At 41.6% G+C, this 23542-nt stretch overlaps 1 protein-coding gene across 2 annotated transcripts in view; it reads right to left on the bottom strand.

Annotated features, from left to right (window-relative positions):
* Nucleotides 1–22120, bottom strand: part of GPR156 (G protein-coupled receptor 156) — an 89547-nt gene extending 67427 nt beyond the window's left edge. For both annotated transcript variants that reach the window (XM_059922147.1, XM_059922146.1), the window contains exon 1: nt 21906–22120. The gene's annotated coding sequence lies outside the window, so the exon portion shown is untranslated. The remainder of the gene's footprint in view (nt 1–21905) is intronic.
* Between the last annotated feature and the right edge of the window lie 1422 nt (nt 22121–23542).

The following is a 23542-nucleotide window of genomic DNA, read 5'->3' as shown; positions in this document are numbered from 1 at the left end:
AGGCCACACAGATTTAATTGATATTTATAGGACATTCCATCCAAAAACAGATTACACTTTCTTCTCAAGTGCACACAGAACATTCTCCAGGATAGATCACATCTTGGGTCACAAATCAAGCCTCAGTAAATTTAAGAAAATTGAAATCATATCAAGCATCTTTCTGACCACAATGCTATGAGATTAGAAATCAATTACAGGGGAAAAAACATAAAGAACACAAATACATGGAGGCTAAACAATACATTAGTAAATAACCAAGAGATCACTGAGGAAATCAAAGAGGAAATAAAAAAATACCTGGAGACAAATTACCACGAAAACACGACAATCCAAAACCTATGGGATGCAGCAAAAGCAGTTCTAAGAGGGAATTTTATAGCAATACAAGCCTCAACAAACATGAAAAATCTCAAATAAACTATCTAACTTTACAACTAAAGGAACTAGAGAAAGAACAAACAAAACCCAAAGTTAGTAGAAGGAAAGAAATCATAAAGATCAGAGCAGAAATAAATGAAATAGAAACAAAGAAAATAGCAAAGATCAATAAAACCAAAAGGTGGTTCTTTGAGAAGATAAACAAAATTGATAAACCATTAGCCAGACTGATCAAGAAAAAGAGGAGAGGACTCAAATCAATAAAATTAGAAATGAAAAACGAGAAGTTACAACAGACACCACAGAAATACAAAGCATCCTAAGAGACTACTACAAGCAAACTTATGCCAATAAAATGGACAACCTGGAAGAAGTGGACAAATTCTCAGAAAGGTATAACCTTCCAAGACTGAACCAGGAAGAAATAGAAAATATGAACAGACCAATCACAAGTAATGAAATTGAAAGTGTGATTAAAAATCTTCCAACAAACAAAAGTCCAGGACCAGATAGCTTCACAGGTGAATTCTATCAAACATATAGAGAAGATCTAACACCCATCCTTCTCAAACTCTTCCAAAAATTGCAGAGGAAGGAACCCCCAAACTCATTCTATGAGGCCACCTTCACCCTGACACCAAAACCAGACAAAGATACTACAAAAAAGAAAATTACAGACCAATATCACTGATGAATATAGATGCAAAAATCCTCAACAAAATACTAGCAAACAGGGCTTCCCTGGTGGCGCAGTGGTTAAGAATCCGCCTGCCAATGCAGGGGACATGGGTTCGAGCCCTGGTCCCGGAAGATCCCACATGCCGCAGAGCAGCTGGGCCCGTGAGCCACAATTACTGAGCCTGCGCGTCTGGAGCCTGTGCTCCACAACAAGAGAGGCCGTGATAGTGAGAGGCCCGTGCACTGCGATGAAGAGTGGCCCCCACTTGCCACAACTGGAGAAAGCCCTCGCACAGAAACGAAGACCGAACACAGCCATAAATAAATAAAATTTAAAAGAGATAAGCAAAACATTCTCTCTATAAATTTGATCTTTAAAAAAAAAAATGTTTAAAAAAAAATACTAGCAAACAGAATCCCACAACACATTAAAAGGATCATACACCATTATCAAGTGGGATTTATCCCAGCAATACAAGGATTATTTAATACATGCAAATCAATCAATGTGATATACCAAACTAACAAATTGAAGAATAAAAACCATATGATCATATCAATAAATGCAGAAAAAGCTTTTGACAAAATTCAACACCCATTTATGATAAAAACTCTCCAGAAAGTGGGCATAGAAGGAACCTACCTCAACATAATAAAGGCCATATACGACAAACCCACAGCAAACATCATTCTCAATGGTGAAAAACTGAAAGCATTTCCTCTAAGATCAGGAACGAGACAAGGATGTCCACTCTCGCCACTATTATTCAACATAGTTCTGGAAGTCCTAGCCATGGCAATCAGAGAAGAAAAGGAAATAAAAGGAATACACATTGGAAAAGAAGAAGTAAAACTGTCACTGTTTGCAGATGACATGATACTATACATAGAGAATCCTAAAGGTGCCACCAGAAAACTACTAGAGCTGATCAATGAATTTGGTAAAGCTGCAGGATACAAAATTGATACACAGAAATCTCTTGCATTCCTATACACTAATGATGAAAAATCTGAAAGAGAAATTAAGGAAACACTCCCATTTACCACTGCAACAAAAAGAATAAAATACCTAGGAATAAACCTACCTAGGGAGACAAAAGACCTGTATGCAGAAAACTATAAGACACTGATGAAAGAAATTAAAGATGATACAAACAGATGGAGAGATATACCATGTTCTTGGATTGGCAGAATCAATATTGTGAAAATGACTATACTACCCAAAGCAATCTACAGATTCAATGCAATCCCTATCAAATTACCAATGGCATTTTTTACAGAACTAGAATAAAAATCTTAAAATTTGTATGGAGACACAAAAGACCCCGAATAGCCAAAGCAGTCTTGAGGGAAAAAAATGGAGCTGGAGGAATCAGGCTCCCAGACTTCAGACTATACTACAAAGCTACAGTCATCAAGACAGTATGGTACTGGCACAAAAACAGAAATATAGATCAGTGGAACAGGATAGAAAGCCCAGAGATAAACCCACGCACCTATGGTCAACTAATCTATGACAAAGGAGGCAAGGATATACAATGGAGAAAAGACAGTCTCTTCAATAAGTGATGCTGGGAAAACTGGAGAGCTACATGTAAAAGAATGAAATTAGAACACTCCCTAACACCATACACAAAAATAAACTCAAAATGGATTAAAGACCTAAATGTAAGACCGGACACAGTAAAACTCTTAGAGGAAAACATAGGAAGAACACTCTTTGACATAAATCACAGCAAGATCTTTTTTGATCCACCTCCTAGAGTAATGGAAATAAAAACAAAAATAAACAAATGGGACCAAATGAAACTTCAAAGCTTTTGCAAAGCAAAGGAAACTACAAACAAGATGAAAAGACAACCCTCAGAATGGGAGAAAATATTTGCAAACGAATCAATGGACAAAGGATTAATCTCCAAAATATATAAACAGCTCATGCAGCTCAATATTAAAAAAACAAACAACCCAATCAAAAAATGGGCAGAAGACCTAAAGAGACATTTCTCCAAAGAAGACATACAGATGGCCAAGAGGCACATGAAAAGCTGCTCAACATCACTAATTATTAGAGAAATGCAAATCAAAACTACAATGAGATATCACCTCACACCAGTAAGAATGGGCATCATCAGAAAGTCTACAATCAACAAATGCTGGAGAGGGTGTGGAGAAAAGGGGACCCTCTTACACTGTTGATGGGAATGTAAATTGATACAGCCACTATGGAGAACAGTATGGAAGTTCCTTAAAAAACTTAAAATAGAATTACCATATGACCCAGCAATCCCACTACTGGGCATATAACCAGAGAAAACCGTAATTCAAAAAGACACATGCACCCCAATGTTCATTGCAGCACTATTTACAATAGCCAGGTCATGGAAGTAACCTAAATGTCCACTGACAGACAAATGGATAAAGAATATGTGGTACATATATACAATGGAATGTTACTCAGCAATAAAAAGGAACGAAATTGGGTCATTTGTAAAGACGTGGATGGATCTAGAGACTGTCATACAGAGTTAAGTAAGTCAGAAAGAGAAAAACAAATATCGTATATTAACGCCCCTAGAAAAATGGTACAGATGAACCGGTTTGCAGGGCAGAAATAGAGACACAGATGTAGAGAACAAAGTATGGACACCGAGGGGGGAAATGGCAGGGGGTTGGTGGTGGTGTGATGAATTGGGAGATTGGGATTGACATGTATACACTAATATGTATAAAATGGATAACTAATAAGAACCTGCTGTATAAAAAATAAATAAAATAAAATTCAAAAATTCAAAAAAAATAAAAATAAAAACAAAATTAAATCAAAAAGAAAATAGGTATCTAAAAATTAGAAAGCAAGCTGAAACAAATTACTATCATCAAGTTGATGATATAACCACATAGAGAAGAATTATTTTAAGTAAAAGTAATTTGATTATACACCTGAAAGACAAAAAACAACCACAAAGAAATCTTAAATGGCATTAAGTGGGTATTGTTCCTATTTTATATAGATGGATATACATACATATACACATACATACAACTACTTATTAGATAAAGCAAATAAGTAATTATGTTCATGTCAATGGGAACTAAGAATTTCAAAGTAAGAGAAAAATATATGCATATAAAATAAAATAAGTTAAAAATCTCTCAATCATTTATTTAAATGGGAAATATCAGTATGGACTCAAAATTTTTCTTTTTCTAAAATATTCATATTTCCTAGTCTGTTAACTGAAGTTTGGAAGTAAGTACAACATAGCAACAATAAGCACTCCAAGTGCCCAGATTGTAGTCTCTAAAACCATTTTTCACTAAAAGGAATCAGATTTCCTTAGTGAAATAGTCAATTTAAGTTATGGAGCTGGAAATATATGAGATGAAACTGGGACATTTTGTCATACTAGAGCATGAAAAATTATCAGACTACAGAGAGTACAGAATCATGTCAAAGGGATGCAGGAGTCAACAGGCGTCCACTGGTCAATGACAGGATAATTTGAGCATCAAAAAGAACAATAACTGTAATGCACTGAAACATATATGGCACAGAGTAGGCATGCAATAAATGATTATTGAATAAATGAACAAAATTAGCATTGTAGGTATTAGTAAAATATTGTCGAAGGTGTGGTCTACAACACTGACTTAGTGGCTCCTCCATGAGGACAGATGGTGGAAATTTCTCTTCCTTTCAAATACCAGGAAAAGTTGTCTTTTTCTCGAACATTTTCGTGTCATGAGTAGTATGTTTCTTTCTCTTTTGGCTGCTGGGAAGCTTGGAATCAAATATGTGGTGCACTTATAGCAATTGTGCAGTGTTAGGTATTTCTGGCTCGTTTTATTATCCTATGACTATTTTCCTTTTGTCTGGATTTCCTTATTCCTTCATTTTTTCAACCCAATACATGCTTTATATTAAAAGCAGAAGGGACAACTGAAGTAATATGGATGTTTCTACCCAATGTGAGCAAATAGATACATTGTTTGAAGTATCTCAGCCTCAGGTTATCCACGAAGAGGTAAGTCAGAACCACATGCAAATTAATAAAAAATCTATCTATTCAAACCACCACCAATAGCACTGACTAGATAATTACTAACGTTCCTTCTGGCACTAATATTGTCTCAAGTATTACCTCCACATTAACTATGTTAATATAGGCAGCAGATACATGGATAATTATAAACAGCAGGGAATGTAAAATGCATTTTAATTGTTTTTGAATGCACTGTGTTATGTCCTAGTAGCAGATTTACAAACATGCTGCATATGGGTCACTTATACTAACAGTAAAATTCATGTCTATTGCCTAAGCATACACTGCTCTTTGTGGAGGCAGCAGACAAGTACACACAGGGCGGAGGGGATTAAACCTCCCCTAACCACCACCCACCACAGAGATTCTCAACACAGAAGATGGCTTACAGTTGTAAATTCTTTCTAAGAGAGGATGAGCATGAGATTAGGGTGGAAAAGTACTGCGTGTCTATGAACAAGACAGTTCAGTCAGGGAAAGTAAGTGAAGTCACAGAATATTGGAGATGGAAGCAACCTCAGATATAATCAAGTCCAGTCTCCATTTTATGGGTCAAAAAACTGTTCCACAGAGGTTGGGAGGTTCAGGGATCACATGGTGAGCGTAGGAAGAGAATCTTGGTGTCCCAAGTTCAGTGCTCTTTCTATACTACTTTAAAGGTCCTTTAAAGGAAGTTATGATTGGCCTTTCACGCACTTGAAACATCTGGGGCAAAGGCCTGGGCTTGCGTAAGGGAAGATGGAGACCATGTGTGTGTACAGGGGACTGCCGGATGGGAATGGTGACCAGCAGGAAGGCAAGTTTGATGTGAATACACAGAATGTGTGCAGGGCCAGTGGAGGCAACTGGAGAGAGCAGGGCCATAGGGGTAACAGCTCTAAGGCTGTAGTTAGAAGTTTGTGGAGGAGGTCTGAGAGAAAAAAGGAACACTGTGGAAGGGGGAAAGAGTATTCTCTTGGGAGAGTATAAGTTTTGGAACTTGTACATTTTCTCCACAACAATGTAAAGTGTACTGAATTAATCTGCTTCTCAGAACCTCAGATTTGCCTTATAAAAGAGGGAGAAATGATAAAAGTTCTCTTTTAAAGCCTCTGAAGTGCCTACAGTTAAGTTTTCCACATACTTTCATGGTTTCTGAATAATCATCCCCAGGACCCTGGAGCAGGGCTCGTGCAGGGAATCTTGATTCACTGGAGGGAAGATCAAGGGGAGGAGAGACAGCTGCTCCAAATACATCCCTCTTAGGGGAGTTTAGAAGCAGAAGGGAATCACTGGGTGTCCCTTGGCAGGGGTGGGAAGAGGACAGGGTGGGGTGAAGGAGAGTGGCCTTGATTCACCACTTTAATGTGAGTTTTAGAGAAAATGAACCTTTTGGATCCTTGGGCTCTGTATGAATTCTTGGATTATCCCACCATTCTCTCCTAATCCCTGTGTTCTAAAGCCTCTCCTCTCCAGAGCTTCCCAGCGCACAGTCAGTGATTTTTTCTGCAATCTGTAGGACATTTTTGTTCAACATTACAGAAGGCCATACTCAACCCTTTAATCTGATATTACTTGTAACTTTTCTTCTACGAAACCTGACTTCTCCCTTTGCTTACAGTGTTTAAATATTTCTGGCTGCTTGGTAGAATTAAAGTGAATCAGACTGTCTATTGGAGTGGGTCCCCCACAGGATCTGAAAAACAGTGCTGTAAGCAGTAGGTTTACTGTAAACAGTAGATCAACTGAATGCAGGGCACACTTCAGGGTCCCTGGGTCAATTCAGCCTCCATCCCAGTACATGGAGTTTGGCTTCATTTCACACATCCTAGGACCATTGGGTATAATGAGTCATACTGCAATGGACAAAGTCCAGGCTGAATTTAACTCTCAGCTCCACCATTTTATATCTGTGGTGTCTTAGGTTAGTCACTTAACTTCTCCAATTCTTAGCTGCCTCCTCAGTGAAATGAGGATAATACTATCTACACCTCATAGGTTTTGTTGATGATTAAATCATATGATGTCCAGGATGCATGCACATGGAACTGATATACCAGGTCGTCAATAAATACTGGCTTCTTTCATTTCCACAATAGAGAAGGGTCATCTATACAAAAGACTTGGATCATATAGCCAAGGTTATCTATCTTGTTTCTCTAAAGTTTTTAACAGAATCCCAAGTTCTAAATCATTGTTTCTTCTAACATGAAGAGTAACGGTCTTTATATTGTATTTAAAATCAGATTTTGTAAGGATAATGAATTATAGATCCCTGATGGTAGAGACCATGATCATTAATTCAATAAATGTTGACTGACCAACTATTATGGGCTGGTCACTAAGACCTAGGGATGCAGCACAGAACAAGACAACGTGGTCTTGCTCTACCACCTAGCACACGGCCTGGTGATCAGTACATATTTGTTGAAGTGAACCCAGAGATGTTTAGAAAACATTATATAGGATAGGAGTCCTATACTCCTGGGAACAATCCTCAGGACAGTGAGATACTCCTATAACTCAGCAGAAACAGGAGATTTGATTTATAAAGGAGGGCTGGAAAATCCCCCTGACTACTGTGGGAGCATCTCCTACTTTCAGAGACCTGCCCTGATGTGTTTTGCGACCCTCTGTACTCTCAGGTATAAACTGGCACAACCACACGAACTGGGCTGTGAGCCACTACTGCCTTATAGACGGATCCTAGAGACATGTGAATATTCCACACTACTGCCAGGGACTGGAGTTGGGAATTAAACACAAAAAAACAAAAAAAACCAGCAACATACAAAAACCCTCACCAACTTCCCAGAGTTGCACTTAGGTACTATCATGCAAATTACATATGCATGATTTCCATAAAAACCAGTCACAAATGTCAATTAGTGTTCATTAATATGCAGTAAAATTCTCACTTGAAAATTATTAAGAGCCAAGAATGAATTCCACTTGGCTGCCCTCCTTTAATGAGAACTGCTGTGAAGTGCTCTGTGCTATTTCTCATCAGCGAAACAGTAAGGTGTCACGACAAAGCAAGCTTCAGGCAACAGAAGGACCAGAGAGAATGATCATTTGAAGGTTTCAGAGGCTGGTTTTGGACAGCTCAAGTTTTATGCTGCTATAGCTGAGACCTCAGTCCTGTTGGATACCCAGAACATACGCTGAGTGAATTCATTAATCTACCTTGCCAATGGAGCCATGGTGATACTGAGTACTTCTTTAAAGGATGTTTGTGAGGGTGCCGTACAGCTAGAAAAAGGTAAATAGCACTTCGTTCCTGAGGTTCAGTCTGTTCAGGAAACAATGTTCTCCTCCTCAAAAGCAGCAGAGATCCAAGGCCCTTGGAATTAATGGGACTCATTCCTGAAAAGCCTTCTGGTTAGAATTTTTATGAGTGAACTCACATGCTGTGTCTGCAAATTCCAGTTTCATCTGGACATTGGATTTCTCTGAACGGTTGTTCAGTGTTGTTGTGCAACCCAAGACACTGTGTGACAGTGATTCAGGCTCTTTGAGGATAAAGAGATGGAAAATATAAGCTACTGACACTGGACTGTTCATTCTGCAGCCACTTCCTTATCAAAATGTCCTAAACTTGGCCTGAAAGGAGGGGGTACGGAATAGACTTGTCTAAGAATAGTTTAACTCAGTGGTTACCAAACTTTAGTGCACATCAAAATCACCTGGAGATTGTCTTAAAAAATACTGATTGCAGGCCCTTTACTGCCAGAGTTTCTGATTCAGTAGGGCCTGAGAATGTGCATTTCTAGTAAGTTCCCAGCTGATGCTGCATCTGTTGATCTGAGAATCATTCCATGAGAACCTGAGTCTAGCTTAAGGAAACGTAAGGCTTTCATCAGATTGTGTGGAACCACACAATCCTTGGAATAACTTTTAACTTGTTACTCCAAGCTACTGTGATGAGGCTCATGTACACACATATAGATCAAATCACTTGAATCGTTCACTAGAAATTAATTTCAGAGAAGTACTAAGAAATTAGACACCTAGAATATACAATGGAGGAAAGACATTCTCTTCAATATGTGGTGCTGGGAAAACTGGACAGCTACATGTAAAAGAATGAAATTAGAACACTCCTTAACACCATACACAAAAATAAACTCAAAATGGATTAAAGACCTAAATGTAAGACCAGACACAATAAAATTATTAGAGGAAAACATGGGAAGAACACTCTTTGACATAAATCACAGCAAGATCTTTTTTGACCCACCCACCTCCTAGAGTAATGGAAATAAAAACAAAAATAAACAAATGGGACCAAATGAAACTTAAAAGCTTTTGCACAGTAAAGGAAACTATAAACAACACATTAAGACAACCCTCACAATGGGAGAAAATATTTGCAAACGAATCAATGGACAAAGGATTAATCTCCAAAATATATAAACAGCTCATGCAGTTCAATATCAGACAAACAAACAACCCAATTAAAAAATGGGCAGAAGACCTAAATAAACATTTCTCCAAAGAAGACATACAGATGGCCAAGAGGTACATGAAAAGCTGCTCAACATCACTAATTATTAGAGAAATGTAAATCAAAACTACAATGAGGTATCACTTCACACCGGTTAGAATGGGCATCATCAGAAAATCTACAAACCACAATGCTGGAGAGGGTGTGGAGAAAAGGGAATCCTCTTGCACTGTTGGTGGGAATGTGAATTGATACAGTTACTATGGAGAACAGTATGGAGGGTATTCTGGAAAGAATATTTTGGTATGCCTCCTTTTGTTTTGTTTTGTTTTATTTCACTGAATATCAGAGACCGTATGTTAAGAATACAGAAGTTCTGGATCATTTTCTCTTTTCCAAAGGATATGTTTTTTAGCTTCTGTTAGAGTGTTAGAATAAAACTGATTATCCTTTTTTTTTTTTTTAGTTGGAAGAAAATGTTTATTTCATAAAAAGGTATGAAGGTAGAAAACCAGTAAGAATAGGGAAAGGAGAACTTAACAAGTGGGGGATTTTGAGGCAACTAGGAAGTGATCTGGACAAAACTTTCATAGGCAAGAAAGTTTCATATACCATAACCACTACACTGAAAGGCATCTAATAACCAGCCAATTTTATTTGTATCAGTAGTACTAAGAATAATTCTCTACACTTCCACCTTTACTAAGGAAAATGTAATCAGTGAAGACCTAGCTGGCTTTAATGTTTTCAGTGTGTCTCGAGTTATCAAAGATTAACTGTAAGAGAGTAGGATGAAGTAGAGACCTGCATTTTTGTGTTGAGAAAATATTAACCTTTAATTGTGCAACTTAATTATTGGGTATGCCTTTGCTGTTTGATTTTTGTTTATTCTTCCCTACAACATTAGCATGATGGAAGTATAATTACTTGGTCACCACTTAACAGTTCAGTTCTGTTTTTCAACATGTAACCAAGGGTACAATTAATTTAAACACTTTTAACAGTAAACAATTGTGTATATGGTAAAATAAGTTGGCTTTTTTCAAATTTAAAAGGTATAGTATCAACTGAAACTAACTCCACTCAAGAAATAATTGAGTGTCTTCTATTAAGCAGGCACAGTGCTGGTATTACATGAATATTACCTCCTACTAATCATTCTAAGAACTTCAGAAAAGACTAGTGAAACCAGAGCACTACCAGAGGACTAACTGTAACCCTTCACACCCTGTGGTCTATTTTTCTTGCTGTTACAACAAGTAACATGAAGTATGGCCACTTTGTAGAACCAGAGAGATAAAATCACTGTCATATGGCTAGAAAGTAGCAGATGCTATAACACGAACCCAAGGCCTTGATTCCAAGATCAACTCTTTTATACTGCCATTATGATGCCTTTATACAATTCATTAGCAGACAGTTTTCTCCACCTGGCAGTCATTTTCTTACTTTAATTTTTTATAAGGAAAACACTGTGAAGAAGCAAAGTAAAAAACTGATTTAATCCTTGGCAGTACAGTGGCAATTAAATAGCTGTTAAAAAAAAAAGTGTTTTGAGAACATGCCCAGGATTTTTGAGAACATTTCTACTGGACACCTTTGCTCCAAGCTTATCTTCCATTCAGAGAGGGAAGGGACCGTATTTAAAAACAAGAATAGGGTGGTCCAGCGGTTAAGACTCCGTGCTCCCAATTCAGGGGGCCCGGGTTCAATCCCTGGTCCAGGAACTAGATCCTGCATGCTGCAACAAAGGGCAAGGTCATTAAATAAGTGCAGTGCAAGGACACACGGTTTGATAGGGTTAGCCTTCCACAATGTGGGTGGGCCACATCTAATCAGTTGAAGGCTTTCAGAGCAAAAAACAGAGGTTTCCTGGCGGTCTCTGGCCGAGGGGCCGGGCAAGGGGGTCGGGAGTTGTGCGAGAAGGCCACCGGGCCGCCCACCACGGCCGCCACCCTCCCGCGTCCGCTTCCAGCTCCCTCTCCCTCTCCCCTCCGGCCTGAGCCAAAACTGATCATCTTAATCCAGTCAGTGGCTAATCTGATTGGGGACTGGATTTCAATTGTTTATAAGATCAGGTCTATTTCTGGGCTAACTCCTCAGGCATAGTCCCTCAGGAGTCCCAACCAAAAGCCTAGGGTATTTGTACTAGTCAGGGTCCTCCAGAGAAACAGAAGTAATATTTTAGATATAAATTAAAAAGAGTTATTACAAGGTTCTGGCCCACACAATTAATTATGAAGGCTGAGAAGTCCCATGATCTGTCATCCACAAGCTGGAGACACAGGAAAGCCAGTGGTGTAGTTCAAAGCCCTGAGAGCCAGAGAGCTGATAGTGTAGGTGCCAGTCCGTGTCCGAAAGCCTGAAAACCAGGAGTGCCAAGGGCAAGAGAAGATCAATGTCCCAGCTCAGTAGTCAGGCAGAGGAATTTCAACCTTCCTCTGCCTTTTTTGTTCTATGCAGGCCTTCAACAGACTGGGTGATGTCCACCCACATTGAGGAAGGCCAACTGCTTTACTTAGTTCCCTAACTCAAATGCTAATCTCTTCTAGAAACACCCCACAGATACACCCCAAAATAATGTTTAACCAGATATCTGGGCATCCTGTGGCCGACACAAATAGACACATAAAATTAACCGCTGCAGTGTTTTTCAGGCCCTTCCACTTTGGTGGGCCTAACACCCCCATTTTAATCTCCCCAGCACAGTGAGATTGTAATAGCTCTGGTTACCTTAGCTTTTTAGCACCTGCTTTCTGTTTGGCTTTCTTACCTCTTGGTCTGTGCTACCTATACATTGGTGAATGACTTATAAGGAAAATGGGTCAAACTTATTGGGCTGATTCCTCTGTGCCTCTTTTCTTTCCATGAGCATGGCCTCTTTTGTCCCGGCTCACTTAGTATCCTTGAATTTGCCCTTTTTTCCCTCCCCAGCCCTATCAGGCTGCAGAATGTTCTGCTCAGCTTCTCTGAGTCTTAGCAGCTGCTTTTTGCTTGGGTTCTTAGCTTCTCCTCACATGCTACTTAATAAATGGTAAATGTCTCAAGGAAAAATGCAACCTAGGATGTAGGGCACTCAATGAATTTCTCTTCTTTCTAAGGTCTTAGCTCTCAAGCACTGGCTGCCTTGGTAGGTCTTTTACACCTTCAAATAGATTTTTGAAATCCAGCTTTTCTAGATGTCCCCTCTGGGAGCAATGGTCTACTACCAGGTAGACCATTACGGCCAGAAGCAGATGCTTAATGTCTTGTAATATGTTTAAGCTTAAATTATTTTTACTGTCAAGACCAAACTGTTTAAAGATAATCTTTACAGATGCAAATCACAGTGCAAACAGTATAAGACATAACTATCCTTACTATTAACTGTGAGACCAATTAAGATACATTATAGAATCCCTAAGTTGTAAGAGACAAACCTATTATAGGGATTGGTTTAACTATCATTATTACTCCATCAGTGCATTCTTGAAAATAAATGTTGATGTAAAAGTATTAACACAAAGGATGATGCTTATGCTTCAGGTTTATATACGTCCAAACTAAAGTTAAAATTTCTCCTTAGAAATTAATCACAATAACTTCTATTCTGGTTTTCATTTCTTTCTTTAGTTTTCAATCTAGGACATAAAAATCCATTTCAAAGCTACTGAGCAAAAATTGCAGCATGTGTTATAGAAGCCAACAGCAAAATGTCTGCCATAGGACTTCATGATTTTGTTCTCTCCACTTAGCTTATGTTTGCATTCTGAACACAGAATCACAACTGGGTTTGTAATATAGATTAGAGATCACAGATTTCTATAGCGTGTCCATGAACTCACAGGCCCACACAGCAGCCTTCAGCTGAGGATTTAAAAATCTCATATACTTCTTGCTACTTTGTCAGTTCACCATTTATATTTCACTTGTTCATACTCACCAGCTTCCCTTAATGCTTCTCTGATATTTTCTCTAGCCCTAACGTGGTGAGGAATCCCACTCCTCTCCAGCCTTATGGGCTAGACTGAATTTTTACATGCAAACAAGAGCAAAACTAAAAATGAAAGCCAAGTAGTCTTGGGAAGCTCACTACCAATACCAGGTTGAGTAAAATCATTTGTTTAAAAATGTTCGCATCTGTTGCTTGGCACCGATCCTTAAGCTCCAAGACCCCTACCTTCTCAACTAATTATCCTCATGTCAAGTAATCAATTGTACTTGATTGACTATATACTCATAAAAATCCCCAAATCCCAAATCCCTCAAAATAGAGGGAGAAGACCGGGATGGAATCAAAGAACTTTTCTCAATCCAACTATTAAGGAAAGGACATAACAAAAACATTAGCAGATACGGCGTTGTGAGAAAGCATTGTAACAGCCTATTCTCTCTGAAAGCGGCCCCCTCCCCACTGATCATGCTGCCCCTGCCACAGATGAAGACCACGTATAATTCCTCAGCATGGAATAAATGAGCAAGGGGAATTGTAAACAGTCTGGCCAACCAGAAGCAATAGAGACACAATGCAACCAAGACACTGCAGACCCTGCTCCCCACTGAGCTGATATAATCCACACTTGGCAAGGATGAGTTCTCACTGCAGGGCTCTCCTGCCTAAATACACAGGCTCCCCTGGAGAAAGGCGGTGGGAGAGGGGAGAGCAAGACAAAAGGAGGGAGGGAAACAAGTGCTGTAGGGGAAACCCACAGTGAGCAGTAAAATTGTGTGTGTTCCCTTTGACCCAGAAATGCCAATTTGGGGGATTTTCCTATGGAAATAAAAACCAAAGTGTAAGGATAAATGTAGAACGTTTACTGTGGCATAGTTTGTCGTGTAAAAAAACAAAACAAAAAAACACTGGAGGAAAATGCAGAATATCTATCAATACAAAAATAATGGGAAAAATTACGGAAATTTTCTGCAAAGGAATATTATAAATAAATAAATAAATAAATAAAGGAATATAATAAATAAAATGAAACAGAATAACTTGTATTATATGATCCCATTTACATATGAAATAGAAAATAGCTCTACCTATGTTTGTTTGAAAGTAGAAAAGGGGTGAAGAAGTGGTTTTGTCAGGAACGTGGAAAGGAAAGTAGGTGGAGATTAGTAACATTTTCTTTCTATACTGCTATTTACTAGACTTGTTATAATGAGTGTGTATTACTTTCATAATTTAAAAAAGTAATAAATTAAAACTATAAAAAGGATTTATAAAAAAAAAAAAAAAAGGATTTATTGAGACTGTATTATTACAAGTAATGCCAGACCCCAGAGTTCAGTGGGGTGTATAGTTCTCTGGCATTTGCTTTAAATTGATCCTGGTGGGTAAAGGTAGACAGCAACTTCTGCTCCCGGAGACAGGCCTCACCACGTGTCCCTCAGTAGAAGCCAATTAAAGCACAGACTCGACAGTGCCTCTGGAAAAGGCCAGTGGTTGTGAAATGAAAACTACATCTACCTCTCCAAAGGCTCAGCCGCAGAGCTTCCCAAGGGGTTGCCCGAGCCAGTGAGCAGCAGGCAGAGGCGTGGATGAGAATAGAACAGGCTTTTGTCTGGGAAAATCCCACTACTCCAACTACAGACACCTTTTGTTGGTCCCTGTTCCATATTTCAGAGATGAGATGCACAAGGCTGGCCTGGCCGCTGCAGGAATAAATATTAAACTCTGTGGGAAAGATGCTGCCGCCCAGGTTTGAAGTGTTCTGTGTTAGCACCTTGGTGGACATCTGTAAGCCAGTTGTGGGACTTCCAATTGTCACCCACAGGATTGCATTAAGGCCTTGGAGGTGTGACACTTGGCTTAGTGTTTGCAATTTGGTTTCATGCTAATAGAAGCTTCCAGATCCTTGGGGTGGGAGGCAGGAGATATATGATATTCAATAATGAACAAAAAAAAAATGCAGAAGCTAGCAGCCTGAAAAGAATTAACTTTTTTGTTCATTCATCTTCCAACATTTTTTTTTCTATTCTTGTACAATTCTACTGTCCTCCATCTATGCCTCTTCTTCTTTCTCCCTACTAAGCCCCTTAAAAGATTTTTTTACTTAATGTTTTGCTGATTATCATAGAAATCCATACTTATAATAGCAATCACGGAAAATAGGGATAAGTTTAAAAAAAAGAAAAGTAATCATTTATAATCCCACTGCTGGTAATATTTTAGAATAGTTTCTTCTTATCTTTATACTTACTTTATAAAGTCAGTCTGCATTTGTGTATCTTTGCAAGTACAGCTGAAATGTCTCACATACATAACTAATATTATGCATGAATATGAGAGAATGTGATGGAAGTGCGAAGGGGGTTTGGACAGTGTATTACTGCTGGGATCTGCAGGGTGGTGGTGTGGCTATGTGTTCTGGTGTGTCAAGCCTGTATTAATATTCCTCAAACTGACTGACAGCAGCCTCATGTCTCCGCCCTTCTTTTCTCCTCACAGCTGCCTTGGAAGTCAGCAATATTTGCACATAAAGATTCCCATGGGTGGTTATTTGATGTTCTTTCATCCAGTCTTTCATTTGCAAATAACTGGGTACCTAGGATCCCAGCAGGTCACTACTCTCTTCCCTTTCCTGTCTCCTGCCATCATCTTTTCTGCTTCCTCTTCACTCCAATCTCCTGGGTTTATCTAAACAGCATCCAAAAGCAGGCAACCATCACCAGCCAGGGCACAACACAGAATCACTGAAATGTCCATTTGGAAAAGGCACTCAATTAAGGATGCACCCTTTTCACCTGTTCAGAGGAAATACTACAGCTAATGTGGCCCTTGCAAGATTCCACTTCATGCAAAAATCAGGAATTTCTTAAATTAGAACCAAGAAGGACATTGTTGGTCCGGAGTCTTGCCATTTCCCTAGTTAAGACTTTCGCTTCTGCCTCCTCTCCCAAGGTCTCCCCAGTTACCCTTGGAAAATCAGGATGGTGAGGTGACAGTGCTGATTGATAGTCTGACATTGCAGCATAGGTAGACAGCAATGGGAAGGCCCAGAGAATTCTTTCTTGGGTGTTCCCAATGTCACTCTAGAACAGGTACCCACAGCAGCAAGAGAGCAGTTCCAAATAGCAAGGCCCTGGGCAGAATCATGAAGTTTCTCTAAGAGGTCCTCCCATGCCTTTTTCTGTCCTCACACCAAGAAATCGCTTCTCCCCATCAGAACTCCAGAGCTCTCCGGCTAATCTACACATATGCAAAGTTCCTCACCACAGCACTGAAGACTGACTATCCCCAGACCATCACGTCTACAATTATCTCTTCCTTATCACAAACATCATAAAGTGGAGATGACCGAGAGGTTTCACACCCCTCCTAACCTCCTTATTTTTATTATGGATTAAAAATAAACATCCTGAGGCACTTTTGAATAGGAATCTGTGATCTGACGGGAGAACACATGTGGAAGGTGACCGAGCAGTCCTGTCTATAGCTTGTCAATCTGCATGGCCTCAACCCTCTATTGCCAGTTGCCTCTCTAGTCACAGCCCAGGAACCGGGTTGAAGCAGGCCTGAATCTTGCAGAGATGGTCTGCCGGCCTCATCGCTTGGTCCTCTGTTGCTTGGCAACCCAGCCTGAAGTATACTCACCCAGATTTAGGTTCAGGTGATAAAGGGGTACTTAGACCCTCTCAATTCCCTCCCACTGAGGCAAAGTGGCCATGAAAGAGATCAGAGGATGCAGCATACAGCCTATGAATTCAGTTTGACTTGGAGCATGCTGAGTATTTTGTGTGATGGGTGAGATCTGTTTCTGGTTAATCCCAGGAGTATATTGAATGAATCTGACCTCCTCTTGTTTACATCCCTTAGAGTTGATTGTACAAAGTCTCTAGACTGGATTGGACACAGGAGAATATTCTGGAAGTGCCTTGGACATAAACAGACCTCAAAGCCTTGCTTGGGCTGGAGGCACTGCCCAAGAATTGCTCAAAATCTGACCCAATCAAGAGTTACATGGCTCCTTACAACAAACAGACTAAAGTCCAGGCTCTTGTGTCCTTTACAATTGGCCTTTAGCTCTCCTGCTTCACCTCTTACTGCAAACCTGCCCTGACCCTCCCTGACCCCCGTCTTCACCTCACTCAAAGCCACACCAGCACTTTGGCCCTGACTCAAATGTCTGCTTAAGTTACTCTGTCTGTCTGGAAATGCCCTTCCACACCACAGCTGCCAGTCAGAGAGCCACACCTCCTTCAAAACTTGACTCAAAAGGCACTTCTTCCTTGGATGAAAATAACAATTCCTCCTGAAATAGCTAGTTCTCTCCCCCGGCACTCCCACCCCTGGAAACGCTGGCTAGCCTCCACTCCTTCTCCCATATTTTCATAGCAGGTGTGATAATTATAGCACTCAGCACAGCTGTCTTATACAGGCCTTGTCTACACTGCTGTCAAAGGAACTGTGTCCTTTAAAGGCTGATTTCTTTATTCTTCTATTTGGAACGAATGCATTCCATCTTAATTAATCCCTCCTCACGCTGACAAGCTCTTTTCCACCATCCCCTCTGGACTCACACCCTCAGGGGCACTCCATTAACAGGCCCTGCTTTTCCCAAGTCATTGTTGTCAGTCTTTCTCCCGATCCAGATACTATTAATGCTCATTCTTCTGAAGGCTCATTTTCCCCCATCCCTAGAAAGCAGGGTGGGTTCAGTATTACCAATGTTCTCTGGTCATATCATCTATCTCTGTCCGAGTAGCTCATGATTATGACAAGTGTCTCCAAAAGAACACCTTGAGAAGTCTAGATGGAAACCAATGCCCCATGGAAACACATAAATATTTTATCAGGCTCTGAACAAGACTCTTACTCATAAATATTTAAACCCCTCGAGAACAGAATGCTCGATGGCTAATTAGAGTCAACTTGTACTGGGATGGGGAGCTGAGAGGAGGAGGTGAATACAACAGCAATGGCGGCAGGCATTCTACAGTCTCTTTTAAGGATCTAGAAACGCTGAAAGTGCACCCGAGGGCTCCCCAGTTTGCCTGCGCACTCCTTTTCCAAGTGCTTTCCCTCTGCAGTGGAAGTCAGCGCCCAGTGGGGCTGTCTAGGAAGGGCACTGTTGGGCTGCAGGCCGGCTGCCACATCGGTCATAGCCACCATAACCTTGCCATACTTCTCTCAGCACTAGTGGCACAAAGGTTTTCAAAGAAGTACACAGAAGCCAAAATGAGGCAGACTCTATAAGAATGTTCATGGCAGCTTTATCCAAAATAGCTCCAAACTGGAAACAACCCAAGTGTCCATCAATAAGAGAATGGATAAATAGAAGGTAGATATTCATATTGTGGAATACTATCTTGAAATAAAAAGAAATAAACAACTTTTATACTCAACCACATGGCTGAATCTCACGGACATTGTGCCAAGCAAAAAGAAGCCAGACACAAAAGTACATACTGTGTGAATGCATTTATATGTTCAGGAACCAGCAAGACTAATCTATGGTAACAGAAATCATAACAAAAGTTGCTTCTGGGGGGTGGGAGTAACTAGAAAGGGGCAAGGGGGAAATTTCTAGGATTGAAATTTTTTATATCTTGTTTGGGATAAGGGTTTGTCAAAACTAGCCCAGCTTCTAACACAGGATTCAGCTTCAAAGCACTGTGGAGATAAGAGTGGCCACTGATCTCCAGGATCACCATTTACCTATAAAATATTGATTAACCTGAATTACTTACAAGGACTTCTAATATTTTACCAAGGATTTTGTAACCCTTATGGGAGGCAATGTCTTGCCTGTGTCATCTAATTATCTAATTAATTCAACAATTATTTATTAATTGCCTACAATATGCCAAACAGGAACATAGCCATGAATAAAACAAAAAATATCTTGTCCTTACTGAAGCTTACATTTGAGTGGGGGATATATGGATGATTAATAAAGAAACAGATATACTATTTAATGCTGGGTAATGGTAAGTACAGTGAAGAAAGCTAAAGCAGGGTCAGAGGACAGGCAGTGACAAAGTGCGGTTTTGGATCAGGTGGTCAAGGAAGACCTGATGGAGGAGGTCACATTTGAAAAGAGCCCTGAATGAACTGAGGAAAGAAGCACTGCAAGTATTTGAGGGAAGAGTGTTCAGGCAAAGAAAAGCAAGGAAGACAGTAAAGTGAGGGGAGTGTGACAGAATATAAGGGCAAAGAGGCCAGATCACATAGGGCTTTGCTAAGTCCTGGTAGAGAGTTGGATTTTATTCCAAGTGTGAGGGATTTTATTCCATTGGAGGGTGTTAAGCAGGGGAGTGAGATCATCCAACTGATGTTTTAAGAATGGGAAAAAGGAAGCAATGAAGAGATGTGCCTAGGATTCTTAGCGAAGAGTCAGAAGAATAAGATCCTCCCCCCACCCCGAAATGTCAATATCTTTCACTCATCTATTTCTTAACCACCTTCTGATTCGAGTTCTGTACGTCTGAAATTTTTCACAATAAAATGCTGGAGAAAAAAAAGAGAGGTAGGAACTTGGATCCTTTATCAGGCAAAACTCATCAGTAACTAAAGGTAAGTGTTATGGTTCTCAATGCCCTTCTGCAAAATAAAGGCTCTGATTTTTAACTAAATGTGGAACATTCTTTTCAACTTTCAAATCCACCTTCTGGGCCCAAGTCAGTCCACGTTCCATTGTCTCTGTGGAAAGGCAGAGCCTCAGTGCTTCTTTCTTCTCTCTCCCCCTGCCCTCACTTACTCTCTGAAAACCTACAAGGGAGTTGAAAGAAATACAAATTTGGGAAAAGGAGGGACTTTCAGAGAAGTTCTATACTCCCCCAACTCCATCTGGAAATGCCCTTATGGTCAAACAACAAAAAAGGAAATAGTAAAACCCTCAGCAGGAAACAAACTGTTAAGCACCTATTGTCCTCCCCAGAGAATCTCTTTCCCTCCATCATTACCCTCCCACTCTTTTGAGAGCCTTCTAGGCTGGAAGTCTAGGCTGGCAGTTGCTTCACCCCACCCACCCTGAGTCTCCCCTAGGCCACAACTCTGCTTTCACTAGACTTGGAAGTTCTCTATCCCCAGGGCACCATAACTCTGCCTCTGCCAAGCTCAATGCTAGCCTTTACTGGGGAACAGGGAAAAGCTAAAAGCTGGAGGCGGAAGAGAAAGGGAAATACAGGGAGCACTCCAGAGACAGTGGTGGCCCTGAAGTGGAATTAGGTTGGCAAAATGGGGACCAGAGAGCCACCAGTCCCCTCCCAAGAGATCCCTAACTCAAGCAAAGCCTGCCAAGGCATTTTCTTCTCCAGACTCAAACTGCCTTACACTATGTACAACCACTTCCTCAGCCTTTATCTCCATTTATTTTGCCATTTACGCATTTGCTCCAACTGCAGCAGGGGAAGAAGCTACTGTTTTGCAAGCCTGGCTGCTACCCAGCCTGCAGGGAGGCCTTCTATGCTGCATTTAGCCATTGGTGGAGAAAAATTAGTTTTCCTTTGCAGGCTTTGCTGCCTCATACAATTATATCAACAAATTTTCCAGCTTTTAATCCCCACCTGAAAATCTTTCACTTGGGGGTGCAATAACTTAATGTTGCCCTCCATATCCTGGTTAAAGGACTACACCAGCAAAGACATTTCATTATAGGCTAGGACATAATTTGCCTATTACTCATGCAGGCATGTACCTAGGAAACCAACAAAGGGAAGAGTAAGAGAGCAAGCAATGACGTCTCTCCCCCACAGATTCCTATTCGAAAATGTTAACAACTCAATTCTAAAGAAAACCCTCACGGTTCATATTCCGCAGCGTAGCACGTATAACTAGACATACACCACTCAAGTTCTAACAAGTGGCCTCTAGTTTCGGAGAGAGCTACAAGGATGCTGCAGCTCCCGGGCGACTCTCCTCTGCCCAGAACAAGGCAGTTCGACTAACCGCAGTGCAATAAAACTTTCTCTGTTCAGGACCTCACAGTGCCCGGGAGGGAGTCCACCCTATCCGCCACCCGGCACCCTGGGGTGCACGTGCCCCCACCCCCACCCCCTCCGCCACCAGGCAGGTTTGGGGACAAGCTCGGTGAGGAGGCTCTGGGAGGTCTACACGCTGTTCCCGGATCCCTCCGTTTCAGCAGACCATCGCTCGTATAACAAAACGGAACAGCCGCAGCCCCTCTTCCCGACAAATACCAGTAACCCTCCTCTTCTCAGGAAGCTGCCACGGGCATCCCTGGTCAGTGACCCCGGCTGGCCTCCAATTTCTAAGATAGTTTCATTACCGTTTCCAAAGAAGCTGCCCAGATTCTGGAGAGGAGAGAACGCCCTTCCCCCCTTTCCCCTTTTTACTTTAGAATTTAAGTGTTTGATGTTTTGTGGATATATCGTGTCCACAGAGAGGTCCTGCAAACTCCCGAATTTGGGTTCCTCCAGGGCGCGCTGCTCACCTCACCAGGTCCCGGACCGCCGAGGAGCGCCAAGCCCGCGGCCGGCTGCGGGACGCCCGCGGTGCCCGGGTATCTCGCGGGTTCGCGGGGCCGGAAGGGACGGGGAGGGGCGGGGGCAGCACCGCAGGGCGCCGCGCCCATCTCCGAGCCAGGAGCCGGGAGGCGGGCGCGGAGGCGGCGGGACGGCGGCGCGAGGCTCTGAGATCTGCACAGGGCGCGATGTGCCTTCGGGGCAGCCCCTGGCCGGCTGGGGCGGGGCCGGGCCTCCTGCCCCTCCCCTGGCACCGCCCCCGCGCGCCGTGCCGGACCCGGCGCTCTGCCCGGGAGGGGGGTCGGCCCCGTACGGCCCCGTACGACTCGGGGCCACGCGGACCCGTGCGCCGCGCCCCGCTCCGCGTGAGCTGGGCTTCCCCCCGGGACTCCGCGGCGGAGCGGGGAGGAGGACGCTCAGGCTCTGTTTCCCAGGAGCAGGAATTATGTCCGAGATTTTATCCAGGACTCTTCCCAGATCTCTCATTCGATACAGCCAGGCCCTTTCATTTGGAACATGCGGACAGTGAGCGTAACCAATTTGATCCTCCTCCTTGGAGGCTGCTTTAGTTAAGAAGGCACATGGGTTTATCTTCTCCTTAGGACAGCTGACTTAAGAGACCAGAAGCAGGGCTTCACTTCAGTGGTTCAGATTGAGGATTTGTCCTTCCCATCTCTGTGGGGCTTTTATTTTTCCTCAGAATTTCTCCTTGCTTTTAGCCCATTATTCTCACCATATTCTGCAAGATATTGGAATTTTTCTCCCAACGTGGTTCCCACCTTCAATCCCAGTGTTCTTTTTCTCAAATTGAAGTATCCCCAAGCCCTCAGTTGGCCATGCACAGAAGGTTTTCCATCTTCCACCAAGGCCTGCCCTATTTACCTCGGAAAAGTTTCTGGAACCTTTCCCCTCCTCTGCATTCCCATATTGCTGCTCTTGTTAGATTTTGATTACCTTGGCCCGAATCATTTTAAGTTTCCTTGCCTCCTGCCTCTCCCCACTCCCAAAACAGAACTAAGAATGTTGCTCTCCTGACAAAATAAGCAAAACATACCTCCCCTCCCCTGCCACAGACCTGCAGTAAACCCCCTCTGCAATTGGAATACAGTCCAAACTACTTTCACAATTGGAAACCAGCTTACCTTTCCAACCTTCGGTCCACTCAGCACCTGTGTTCCAGTTATACTGAGTTGCACCAATTGCCATTCTTTGAATATACCCTGGTTGTTTAATGCCCCTGTGTGTTTTGGTCACTCTGTTCCCTTATCCTGGATTTCTCTGTATCCCCTTCTTTACCTGTTGAATTGCTCCCAAGCCTTCAAGATCCAACTGCCTTCTCCTTTAACGAAGTTCTTCCAGATCTTCCCAGTCAGATCTGGGAGATCAAATAGTGTCCCTTTCCTAGCACTCTGTGCTTCTGTTACAGCACTCACTAAGTTGGTCTGTATGTTACAGCTGGCTGTGTCTTCTTGTCTCCCCACTGTCAGAGCTTGCAAGGCAGAAGGTGTTTCTGGCTCAACTTCATCCCCCATGGCGACTGGCCACACACGTTTTAAAATAAATAACCATTCTTTGGTTGTATATAAACTGTGCTTATTGTAAAAAT

This window comes from Balaenoptera ricei, chromosome 4 (assembly GCF_028023285.1).
Source record: "Balaenoptera ricei isolate mBalRic1 chromosome 4, mBalRic1.hap2, whole genome shotgun sequence".
NCBI classification, from domain to species: Eukaryota; Metazoa; Chordata; class Mammalia; order Artiodactyla; family Balaenopteridae; genus Balaenoptera; species Balaenoptera ricei.
Note: the sequence above shows the minus strand (reverse complement) of the source record. Positions and strands in the feature narration are given on the sequence as shown.